At 44.6% G+C, this 12,686-nt stretch overlaps 1 protein-coding gene and 1 pseudogene across 1 annotated transcript in view; one reads left to right on the top strand and one right to left on the bottom strand.

Annotated features, from left to right (window-relative positions):
* The window catches only part of AKAP19 (A-kinase anchoring protein 19), a 92,788-nt gene that overhangs the window by 58,523 nt on the left and 21,579 nt on the right, over positions 1–12,686 (bottom strand). The gene's annotated exons all lie outside the window — the stretch shown is intronic.
* Positions 1,420–2,896, top strand: LOC149451761 (uncharacterized; annotated as a pseudogene).

Genomic DNA, 12,686 nt, shown 5'->3' with positions numbered 1-12,686 from the left:
TATCATCTGGAAAGCCAGAGGGTTTCTGACAGTGGCTGGAACACCGGTGAAACACGGCCCAGCCATCAAGCATTTATAATGGATGCACTGCTCCTGCCTGACCAAGTAGCTGTTTTAAAGGTTAAAGCGCATGGCAAGCTGAATTCTCAAGAGGCCAGAAGGAACCACTTGGCGGATATAGCTGCCAAAGAAGCAGCGACAAACCAACAAAAAACGGCCGAGGTGGCCGAAGAGGAGAGTGAGACCTCAGCACAGATGCCTTTGGCGGTGCATGTGCCATCTGACAAGCAATACCTAGTCTCTATGCAAATGGCTGCTTACACAGAAGAAAGGTTGGAATGAATCGATAAAGGAGCAGACTACGATGGAGAACTGTATTCGATGAAAGGAAAAACTTGTTTACCAAAATATATGTACCCAGCAGTTGTCCAATGGGCGCATGGACATGCACATCTCTCTAAGAACTTAATGAACTCACTGATCAGCAAGTATTACTGGGCTCCAGGGATAACCACTTTAACCAGAAATTACTGCACTTCCTGTGTAGTATGTGCAAAATTCAATCCAGGGAGGACAGAAAAGACACCACAGAAACATCTGGCAAAACCCCCTCTATCCATTCTAGAGGGTACAGATTGATCATATACAGATACCAAAAAGTGGCCGATACGAATATGCCCTAGTGGTGGTGGACATATTCTCTGGTTGGCCGGAAGCCTATGCTGTTACAAACATGACAGCCAAGACCACGGCTAAGAAACTACTGAGTGAGGTAGTCTGTAGATTTGGGGTCCCAGAGGTGAAAGAGAGTGATCAGGGTCCAGCCTTCACAGCAACCCTTACAAAAGAGATTTGGACAGCACTGGGGGTTCAGTTGGCCCTACACACCCCATACCACCCTCAAAGCAGCAGGAAGGTAGAAAGGATGAATGGGACTCTAAAAAACAGGATGCTAAAGATAGCCCAAGAGACTAACATGAGTTGGCCAGACAGTTTGCCCATTGCCCTGTTCAGTGTCAGACACACCCCCGGGGAAACATGCCCTGTCCCCTTATGAAATTTTGTTTGCAACTGCTGTGGGAAGTAACAGCAGTTTGAACCAGTTACAATCTAATGTGTTAACTAGCTACAGTATGTCACTTGTTTGTCTAGAGAATTAACCAATATCCATTCTTGAGTGTTTTCCTCCATTCCAGATCCAGAGACAGACTCGGGAATCCACAGTCTTCAGCCAGGAGACTGGGTGTTGGTGAAGAAATTCACGAGGAAAAATTCACTTGATCCCAGATTCGAAGGACTATTCCAGGTGCTGTTGACCACAGCTACATCAGTCAAGCTAGAAGGGAAAAGCACCTGGATACATGCCTCCCATTGCAAGAAAGCCCTATCTCCTGAAGACAAGACCCTGCCTGCACCACGATGATTGTGTTGTATATCCTTTTTCTAATAAGTTTGATAAAAGCTCAGCAGGTGGCTATCACCAAAACAGGTGCTCAACATGTGGCCATCACTAAGATGAATGGCACCACCACATTTTGGTACAATTCATCCAACACACAAGTGGCTGCGTTCACCTTTGATTTCTGTAGTATGATACCTAGATATTGCAACAGATGTGGACCAGGTTGGGCACAGCGCGCTTGCATGGCGATCCGCCCGGATCAGATATACAAATGTATAACGGATGATTTTTGGGGACAGAACTGTGACCATTGGGGATCAAAGGGATGGAGTACAGCAGCAGGTTGGGGGTATCAACCACAGAGTGCCTTGGATAGGAAAGATAAGGTGGGGAAGCCTCTCATTAAACACATGTCCATCTGGAAGTCAGGGTGCAGTGATGATGGAGAAAGACTCATCCTAAACATTGAGAATCCCAGCCCTTGTGATGCAGGACTTTACTGGTTAGGCAGGTACCCATCGTATGGTATACCTCTAGCAAAATTTGACCTAAAAGACATGTATAACCCATCAAAACCAACAAAAAATCCCCTTAAACCTTCCATCCCTGCTATAAAAGACATGATAGCAATAGCAAACCCTACTTTTGAAGAGACAATGGCGGCTGAAACCGGGTTCTCTGACACTAACCTGTGGCTTGAGTGGATGAGATTCAGTGCCAACCAACATAACAGATGTAACTGCTATGTCTGTGGTAGTGCCAGGCCACATTTAGGGACAGTCCCTCTCCAGATCCCACAAGACAGTGAGGAATGTTTCCTCAGCCTGTTCACTAATACATCCACCAATCACTCTGCGTGCGAAACGTGGAAAAAGGAGTATCCGATGGTTACTTAAAGCTCAAAGCCTGGAGAAGGTATTACTATCTATCCAGGGAATTACACCTGTTACTCTAATTACCAGGGTAAGGGAAGGTTCCTGGGTAATTTCACCGAAGGATACTGCTCTACCTACAGTAGCATCTCAGGAAAGTTAATACAAAACCAAATCCAGTCCCTTGGTGACATATACTGGATCTGCGGGGACCTAAAAATCAGGGCCAGGTTAGAGGGAACCTGGACCGGTGAATGTGCCCTTGCAAAGGTCATTATGCCTCTCCATATTCTAACAAAAGATATTTCTGACACACACTAACCCAGCACCTAGTCACAGGAGGAAGCGGACAGCTCCCTCCGGAAGCTTTGACCCTCATGTGTACATAGATGCCATAGGGGTCCCAAGGCTGGTCCCTGATGAATTCAAAGCCAGGGACCAGGTAAAAGCAGGTTTTGAGTCTTTAATCCCCATAATAACTGTTAACAAGAATGTAGATTGGATTAACTACATATACTATAACCAACAGAGGTTTGTGAATTACACCAGGGATGTCCTCCAGGGAATTGCTCACCAATTAGCCCCCACCTCCTATAAGACATTCCAGAACTGGGTGGCCTGAAACATGGTGTTAGTTGAGAAAGGTGGTGTCTGTAGAAAGAACGGGAACCTGTTGCACCTACATTCCTGACAATACCGGCCCAAATGGTAAGGTTACTCTGGCTATAAAGAAATTGGAAGATCTGTCAGTGGAGCTGAAGAAGAACTCAGGTATCACAGACCCGTGGGATCAATATTTTAGTTGGATGAGTGGGTGGCAAAAAGTGCTCACCGAAATAGGTGTAACGGTATTAATAATTCTAGTTCTTTTAGCCCTGATTGTATGCTGTATTCTACCATTTGTAAAGAAGTTAATGAGCAAGGCTGTAGACAACAGCACACCTACATTTCTCCATCAAAAAGAGGAGGACCCCTTTACGATGGAAGAGGATAAACCCTTCACCCCTCTACAGTCCCTCCCCGCCAACAGTAATCTCTCAATCTTGTAGGGATAGCATCTGACTTCCTTATGTACAAAGTCTGTGGCAAGAGGGGGTGATGAAATAGTCATCACCTGTCTAACGTACAGCATAAAAAAGTTCAAAGGAACATAAGGACAGATGAGCTAGGTTTTATAGGGACAGAGTAAAATAGTCATTTTAAGGGGGGACTGTGATGGATATGGTAAAATGCCTATCTGGTTTCCTCTTGAATATATACATTTTTCTATACATTTTATACATATCTGCTTTTATACTTTTTCATATTTCTAAATATATATGTTGTGTGTATATCTTTTGTCTGCTGGGCTTTGTAGTCCTCCTTAACGCAAAAATGTCTGCTCAATGTTCTCAACCCCTCCCGTCGAGCTCTGAAGATCTTGTAACTACGCCTTGGATATGTGAGGGAGTAAAGAGATAACAAGCAGCAAGCATCAAGTTCCTGCACTTTTTCTGTATTTCAGCCAACCAAAATGTGTCTTTTAGATTGTGATTGTTTTTTTATATAATAGTGACGTATACTCTATTGTTCTCTGTGTATAAAAGGTTAAGCACCGCCCTGCAATAAACAGAGATGAAGAATTAATTGAACTGAATGAATGTCAGTGTAATTATTTCTGGCGTGCACGCCCATCCATACTTAAAATTAGAAACAGCAGCAGACATCCAAACCTGAACCCGATTGTGGCTCAAAACCATTACAGCATCACATGGGTATTCACACCCATTCGATCCAATTTCTGGCAATCGTGCTGCCTTTTGCAATCTGTTTTGGGGTGCTTTTAATTTAACATTGACACCCGCAGCAGATCTCATGGATGCTGTGCGACTTCAATGTGGTGCGGTAAACGCACAGGATTTGCTGTGTTTCCAACATTGCATCGGTGTGAACCGGAACAGTATGCAGACCGCAGCTAATCCCACCCCCCCTTCCCCCCAAATTACCTGAGACCCATCCTGCTGACAGATCTGGCTCAGGAGTGAGCCTGCACAAGTGCTTCCAGAGCAAGCAGCTTTCTTTGTGGACACTCGGCAATGGAGAGGGGCCAGGAGTGCCGGCACAGAACCCAAAAAGAGGAAGATCAGAGTTGCTCTGTGCAAAACCACTGCACAGAACAGGTAAGTATAATGTGTTATAATGTGACGGCCCTGCTCCCAAAGCCCCCTTAGTACATATATGACCCCCCCTCCACCCCCGCCTTATAGCACAAGTCCTCTTCCCTCCCAAAGTATCCTCCCCAGTATATATCTGTTCCCCACTCTACCCCACATTGTAGCACACGTCCCCTTCCCTCCGAAAGCAACCCCCCAGGCATACCCGAAACCTGGGTTTTGTTTAACCATGCCACTTAAGCCCCTCCCACTGTAAACTTTGGCAACACCCCATATGAAAAAAGTCCCCTAACTTTTTTAGCTGGCTCCTAGATTTAAAGCAAATTTGTCAAGCCCTGCTATAATACCATGTTGGGTAGAGAGGTGAATTGAGCCTGGTAGAAGTAGTATGCATCTCAAAATAGCTGATGGCATTTTCCTGCTGAGTGGAGACCCCTAAAACTATAGGAAGCTGTAGTGAAGGTCGCCATGGTAACACAAAAACACAAAACACTATGGGGTTTATTTACTAAAAAGCTGGAGAGTGCAAAATCAGGCTCACTTCTGCACAGAATCCAACCAACTTCCAGGTTTTATTGCCAATCTAAATTGAACAAGCTGAGGTTAGAAGATGATTGGTTTCTATGCAGAAGTGAGCCTGATTTTGCACTCTGCAGCTTTAGTAAATAAAACCCTATGCAACATATTAGTGCCCAATGAAGTACAAAGTGGGATAACAGATTGGGAAGGAGAGGAGGGGGGAGAGGAGGGAAAGAGAAACAAGAAGAAAAAAGACATGGATGAAAAAAAATACAAGCACCTGCAAGTGTGCCATGCAATTGGATGCAGTGTCAGTACAAGAGGTGGACTCTCGGAGCCATCTGGGTTACAGCACACAAAAAAGGCAGTGCACACTCCAGGGCCAATCTGGGAGGGCCACTGTGTAATGGGGGAAACATTTTCTTAACCCAAACACAACTTAATCAAAATTGGTAGACGTTACTAAATAGTGAGGCTTATTTTAGGTTAAGCACCCAATGGGGATCATATGAAGCAGTGAAACACTGTACAAACTAGGTTAAAATGAGATTAAACAGTAAACATAACATAGTGGCATAGGAAGAACCTCAGTTCACCCTACGTGTTTGGTGAGTATAGTTTTTTTTTGTTAGATTGGAAATTAATCATATAGTTTGTCAAACATGGCAATGTTTGGAGTTAGGACCTATTTTAAGAATAGAAATTCTTCCTATTTTTCATTTGATAGTTTTATAAAAAAGGATTTATTGGACCTTTATTCATGTCATGTGTGTATCCAAGAGACATTAAATCTCTTTATAACCAACACTAATATTACAAATGATAGACAGTCACATCCTGGAAATAATGACTGAAGATGAAGACGTATAGACATTCGAGAGGATCTGCCTGACACAGGCAATGTTCTGATGCGTTTTACTATAACTATGGCTTAGTCAGAGGACTAAACCTAGCGAGCATGCCTGCTGTGAAGGGTAAGACTTACTAAGCTCACAACTGTAAGCATGACCTGCTAGTCACAAACAGGTAAACACCACAAAAGCCCATTGTACAATTGAACATTAGCAGAGCACATAGAGTAACAGTGTGTAAAGACTGTTTCCTTGCTGAATATGCCCTATTTGTAAACCAAAAGCATGGCTAAAGTTGCCTAATATGGTGCATAACTGGAATATTGAAAAGTAGAATGCTGAGAGTCAAGATTTTTTTTTAGAAATATATAATTAAAGTGGAACCAAAGCCTTTTGATGAAACATTGATGGTGAGTAGGCTTTTAAATGCAGGGAAGACACACAGAGGAGCATTCTTTCTCATGAATGAAGCCTGAACTGTCTATGGGCAGTGTATGTTGTTGGCATAGCATGGGTGCCTGGATGATTTAAAGGAGAGCTTTGTGGTTTCAAAAATACATACATACCGTATTTTTCGCTCCATAAGACGCACCTGACCATAAGACGCACCTAGGTTTTAGAGGTGAAAAACAAGAAAAAAAAATATTCTGAACCAATGGACTGCAGACATAGTACAGGGGATGACCAGAGACTGCGGACACAGTACAGGAGATGACAAGAGACTGCAGACATAGTACAGGAGATGACCAGAGACTGCAGACATAGTACAGGAGATGACCAGAGACTGCGGACAAAGTACAGGGGATGACCAAGAGACTGCGGACATAGTACAGGAGATGACCAGAGACTGCAGAAACAGTACAGGAGATGACCAGAGACTGCAGAAACAGTACAGGAGATGACCAGAGACTGCAGAAACAGTACAGGAGATGACCAGAGACTGCAGAAACAGTACAGGAGATGACCAGAGACTGCAGAAACAGTACAGGAGATGACCAGAGACTGCGGACACAGTACAGGAGATGACCAGGGACTGCGGACACAGTACAGGAGATGACCAGGGACTGCGGACACAGTGCAGGAGATGACCAGAGACTGCGAACACAGTGCAGGGAATGACCAGAGACTGCGGACAGTGCAGGGGATGACCAGAGACTGCGGACAGTGCAGGGAATGACCAGAGACTGCGGACAGTGCAGGGAATGACCAGAGACTGCGGACAGTGCAGGGAATGACCAGAGACTGCGGACAGTACAGGGAATGACCAGAGACTGCAGACAGTACAGGGAATGACCAGAGACTGCGGACAGTACAGGGAATGACCAGAGACTGCGGACAGTACAGGGGATGACCAGAGACTGCGGACAGTACAGGGGATGACCAGAGACTGCGGACAGTACAGGGGATGACCAGAGACTGCGGACAGTGCAGGGAATGACCAGAGACTGCAGACAGTGAAGGGGATGACCAGAGACTGCTGACCTTTGGGGAGGGAGGGGGAGCGGGTACCTGAATTTGACAGGTACCCGCTCCCACTTCCGCGGAGTTGCCTTCCCTCTTCTTCCCGGGCCGGCTTCTGTGACAGCCGGGTGCCCACTGCGCAGGTGCAAGAAGCGCTTCGCTTTGTGAATGGCCCGGCGCCTTCTGTGACCTTTCATGTGTCCCAGAAGACACCGGATCATTCACAAAGCGCAGCACATGCGCAGTGGGCACCCGGCTGTCACAGAAGCCAGCGCGGGAAGACTGTGCAGCGCTGGAGCGAGGAACAGGTAAGGCCCTGCAGGGGAGAACAGCTGAGCGGCCGGCCCGGTGTTCTGACATGGTGGCGGCAGAAATACCGGACCGGCCGCTTTACATTCGCTCCATAAGACGCACTGACATTTTCCCCCCTTTTTGGGGGGGAAAAAAGTGCGTCTTATGGTGCGAAAAATACGGTACTCACCTCCAAGCTTTCCATCAGGCAGCTGGGTGGATCCCAACAATAAGGTCGAGATTCTTCCAGAGTCTGGAGTGGCTCTTGACATCAGCTGACAGCGGGCTAATGCTCACTGTTAGCTGACTCTGGGTCTCAGGTGAAAATAAACCACTTTATTAGGTACACCTGTTCAATTGCTTGGTAACAAAATTTGCTAATCCCCCAAATACATGGCAGAAACTCAATGCATTTAGGCATCTAGACGTGCTGAAGACGACTTGCTGAAGTTCAAACAGAGCCTCAGAATGGGGAAGAAAGAGGATTTAAGTGACTTTGAACATGGCATTGTTGTTGGTGCCAGGCAGGCTGGTCTGATTATTTAAAAAACTGCTGAGCTACTGGTATTTTTACACCCCATGTGCTCCACCTGCTTACTTTGTGCCGGTTCACATATATGCGGATTGGATGCGGTTTGAATCGCATCCAATCCGCATGACATATGAAAAAACATTGCTTCCTATGGTGCCTGTTCACATACAGTTGTGTTCAAAATAATAGCAATGCGTTGAAAAAAGTGAATAAAGCTCAAAATCCTTCTAATAGCTTTTATTTCCATGCACACAAATGCATTGGGAACACTACACATTCTATTCCAAATCAAAACATGAAGAAAATATATCAAATTTGTGTTGTTCCTCTAAAAAAATTGAAGAAAAGTGAATATTAGACTGTTCAAAAAAATAGCAGTGTTTGTATTCTTCTTTACAAACTCAAACATTCACTATATAAACTGAAAAATGTTTGAAGATTTTGCTTTCCTTTGAATCACTTAATTACCGTATTTTTCGCTCCATAAGACGCACTTTTTCCCCCCCCCAAAAAGGAGGGAAAATGTCAGTGCGTCTTATGGAGCGAATATGGAGCGGCCGGTCCGGTATTTCCACCGCCGCCATGTCAGAATACCGGGCCGGCTGCTCCGCTCTGCAGTGGGACCTTACCTGTTCCTCTATCCAGCAGCGTGCGGTCTTCCCGGCTTCTGTAGTGTGCTTGACAGCCGGGTGCCAAGTGCGCATGTGCAAGAAGCGGCGCTCTTTGTGAATGGTAAGGCGGTACCAGGGACACATGACAGATCCCAGAAGCCGCCGGACCAATCACAAAGCGCAGCGCTTCTCGCTCATGCGCACTGGGCATCTGGATAGAGGAACAGGTAAGATCAAAGAACAACTCCGCGGAAGTAAGAGCGGGTACCTGTCAAATTCAGGTACCCACTCCCCCCCCTCCCCAAAGGTCAGCAGTCATCTCCTGTACTGTCCGCAGTCTCTGGTCATCTCCTGTACTGTCCGCAGTCTCTGGTCATCTCCTGTACTGTCTGCCAGTCTCTGGTCATCGCCTGTACTGTCCGCCAGTCTCTGGTCATCTCCTGTACTGTACGCAGTCTCTGGTCATCTCCTGTACTATGTCCGCAGTCTCTGGTCATCTCCTGTACTATGTCCGCAGTCTCTGGTCATCTCCTGTACTATGTCTGCAGTCCATTAGTTCAGAATTTTTTTTTCCTGTTTTCTGCCTCTAAAACCTAGGTGCGTCTTATGGTCAGGTGCATCTTATGGAGCGAAAAATACGGTAATATTTAGTTGTTTAACCACTGTTTCTGAGAACTGCTGTGTTGCATGGAGTCAAACAACTTCTGGCACCTGTGAACAGGTATTCCAGCCCAGGATGATTGGATTACATTCCACAGTTCTTCTCTATTTCTTGGTTTTGCCTCAGAAACTGCATTTTTGATGTCACCCCACACGTTTTCTATTTGATTAAGATCTGGGGATTGGGCTAGCCACTCCATAACGTCAATCTTGTTGGTCTGGAACCAAGATGTTGCACGTTTACTGGTGTGTTTGGGGTCGTTGTCTTGTTGAAACACCCATTTCAAGGGCATTTCCTCTTCAGCATAAGGGAGCATGACCTCAGGTATTCTGATGTATTCAAACTGATTCATGATCCCTGGTATGCGATAAATAGGCCCAACACCGTAGCATGAGAAACATCCCCATATCATGATGCTTGCGCAACCATGCTTCACTGTCTTCACAGTGTACTGTGGCTTGAATTCAGTGTTTGGGGGTCATCTGACAAACTGTCTCCGGCCACTAGACCCAAAAAGAACAATCTTACTTTCATCAGTCCACAAAATGTTGCGCCATTTCTCTTTAGGCCAGTCAATGTGCTCTTTGGCAAATTGTAACCTTTTCAGCACGTCTTTTTTTCCACAGTAGGACTTTGCGGGGGCTTCTTGCAGATAGCTTAGCTTCACATAGGCGTCTTCTAATTGTAACAGTACTCACAGGTAACTTTAGACCTTCTTTGATCTTCCTGGAGCTGATTGTTGGCTGAGTCCTTGCCATTTTGGCTATTCTTCTATCCATTCGAATGGTAGTTTTTCCGCTTTTTTCCACGTCTTTCAGGTTTTGGTTGCCATTTTAATGTTCTGCACTTCTTTATACGTTTTCCCCTCTCCAATCAACTTTTGAATCAAGGTACGCTGTTCTTCTGAACAAGGTCTGGAACGACCCATTTTCCTCAGAATTTCAGAGAGAAATGCACTGTAACCAGCATGCACAACATTTTCTGCCTTCCTTCCTTAAATAAGGGCAATAATTGCCACCTGTTTTTCAAAGAATGAATGACCTCACTAATAGAACTCCACACTGCTATTATTTTGAACATGCCCCTTTCAATTAGTGATTCAATTACACAGAATCAGCAGCATGCATGTCATGACTGTTGGGTCTGTTGGATTTCTATTACTCTACTACACCTGCTAGTAAATTATTTGCCATGTAGAAATATCATTTCTACCAAAAACAGTGATTGATCAAGTTAGTGATGTCTGACTGCTATTACTTTGAACACAACTGTATGTCTGGTGCACTGGTAGTGTGGATTTAATGCGGTTTAAAAAAGAATCATGTACGATTTTTGAGCAGTGCCTTCAAGTTCAGGTATGGATTACAGGCTATTGACTTCTATGGGAACCGTTTCTAAACCACATATATGTGAACAGGATACAATCCTGAGCTTATTCTGTCCTGAACCTGATGTAAACTTGACATGAACCGCTGAACAACTACTGTATCAATTAGCTGTGAAACTTGAGCTTCAATCCACACTGCGCATGTGTGAATTAGCTCTTACCTGAATCTGGAAACCTTGGCCCATTGCAATGTTAATTTTCATCAGGCTGAATCTTCATTGTCGCGGAACCAGTAGGATAATTGGCGCTGAGAGGGAACTCATGATAAGATAAAACTGGATAAACAAATGTGGCAACAATAAACCATGTAAAATTGTATAAAATGTAAAAATATCGCATGAAGTCCTTTGAGTCCATATTGAAGTGCAGTGGCAATACTCTGTAGGAAATATAAAAGGACACAAGGGGGCGCCAACCTAAGTGCAGAGGAGTAAAAACATTTATTAAAATACAACAGCCTATAGCTACTCACAAAAGGTAGGAGAATGGCAAGCAAGTATGTCAGTTCTCAGCTTGGTCAGTGGTGGGCTGATGGTGTCAGTCAGAGCCCTAGTCCCTTGAGATGGAAGCCGTCAGCTGTCAGCGGTGAGGACGCTGGAGACCAGCGCTGTAACCAGCGTGGAGTCCACGGAAGTCCGGACCAGGCAGGCGACCAATCGGAAGATGAGGATGGGGACAAGGATCCCTGGAGGAATCTGTCCTTAAGGATCTATGTGATCTTTGGAATACTAGTGAAGAGGATTATGCCATCCTCTGGTCACAATATTCAATTACGTCCCCTCCCATTAAACATACCAATTTTAGACCAAAATCAGTTTTTAATCCCACCCAATCTAAAAGACCTTATGTGGATACCTTCTACCAAGTAGTTTTTAGCGAAGTCACCGACATGTGCACTTATAGACTTCCAAACATCGACATCCCATATCCAACCTATCCAGCCAAGAAAAAAAGCCCTCAACACTCTAAGTCACAATACTGATATTATCATCAAATCAGCAGATAAAGGAGGAGGAACTGAAGCCCACCGACTCTTATCATATAGCCACACATACACCCGCCTAAAAACAGATCCACTACCTCAGTTCATTGAAGAGTCCCAATGCATTATCCGTGAGGCCCTCACAGAAGGTACCCTCACAAAAGCTGAGGCATCCTTTAAAAAAGATTTTTACAAGGTTCTGTATTTTTATAATTTACTCAAGATTCATATGACCTTAAAAATCCACCGGGATGACCAATTGTCGCTGCCATGGAGAGCATCACTACCAGCTACTCCTTGTACATTGACAATTTCCTCCAGCCTCTGGAACACGCTCTTCCTTCTTATATCTGAAATGGTACTCATTTGCTGGAACTCCTGAAACCTTATTCATGGGAACCATCCTATCCATGGGCATCATTAGACATCAGTTCCCTCTATACATCGATTCCCCATGCGGTAGGCCTACGAGCCGTGTCACATTTTCTAATGGAAGATCAGTATTTAAACACCGAACAAATTAATTTCCTCCTCACAGCTACTACATTTTGCCTGGAACGTAATTATTTTGCCTTTGACGGTGACTACTGCTTAAAAAAGCAAGAAACTGCTATGGGAGCCAATTTCGCTCCAGTTACGCTAACTTAACAATGGGTTTGTGGGAGAACCAATATATCTGGAAGAATAACCCCTTTAACCACTTGCTTTCTAGAGGATTTACCCCCCTTAATGACCAGCCCTCTTTTTGCTGCTCTGCACTGCACTAATTAAACTGATAATTGCGCAGTCGTGCAAGGCTGTACCCAAACAAAATTTAAGTCCTTTTTTCACACGAATAGAACTTTCTTTCGGTTGTATTTTATCACCTGTGCACTTTTATTTCTTGCGCTATAAACAAAAAAACATTAAGAAAAACTATATTTTTTACTTTTGGCTATGAAAAATATATAGTAAACTCAAAGTC

Source organism: Staurois parvus, unplaced genomic scaffold (assembly GCF_062004578.1).
Source record: "Staurois parvus isolate SC_StPar_1 unplaced genomic scaffold, SC_StPar_1.0 ptg000522l, whole genome shotgun sequence".
In the NCBI taxonomy this organism is placed as follows: Eukaryota; Metazoa; Chordata; class Amphibia; order Anura; family Ranidae; genus Staurois; species Staurois parvus.
This window is presented reverse-complemented; position numbering and strand designations above follow the sequence as displayed.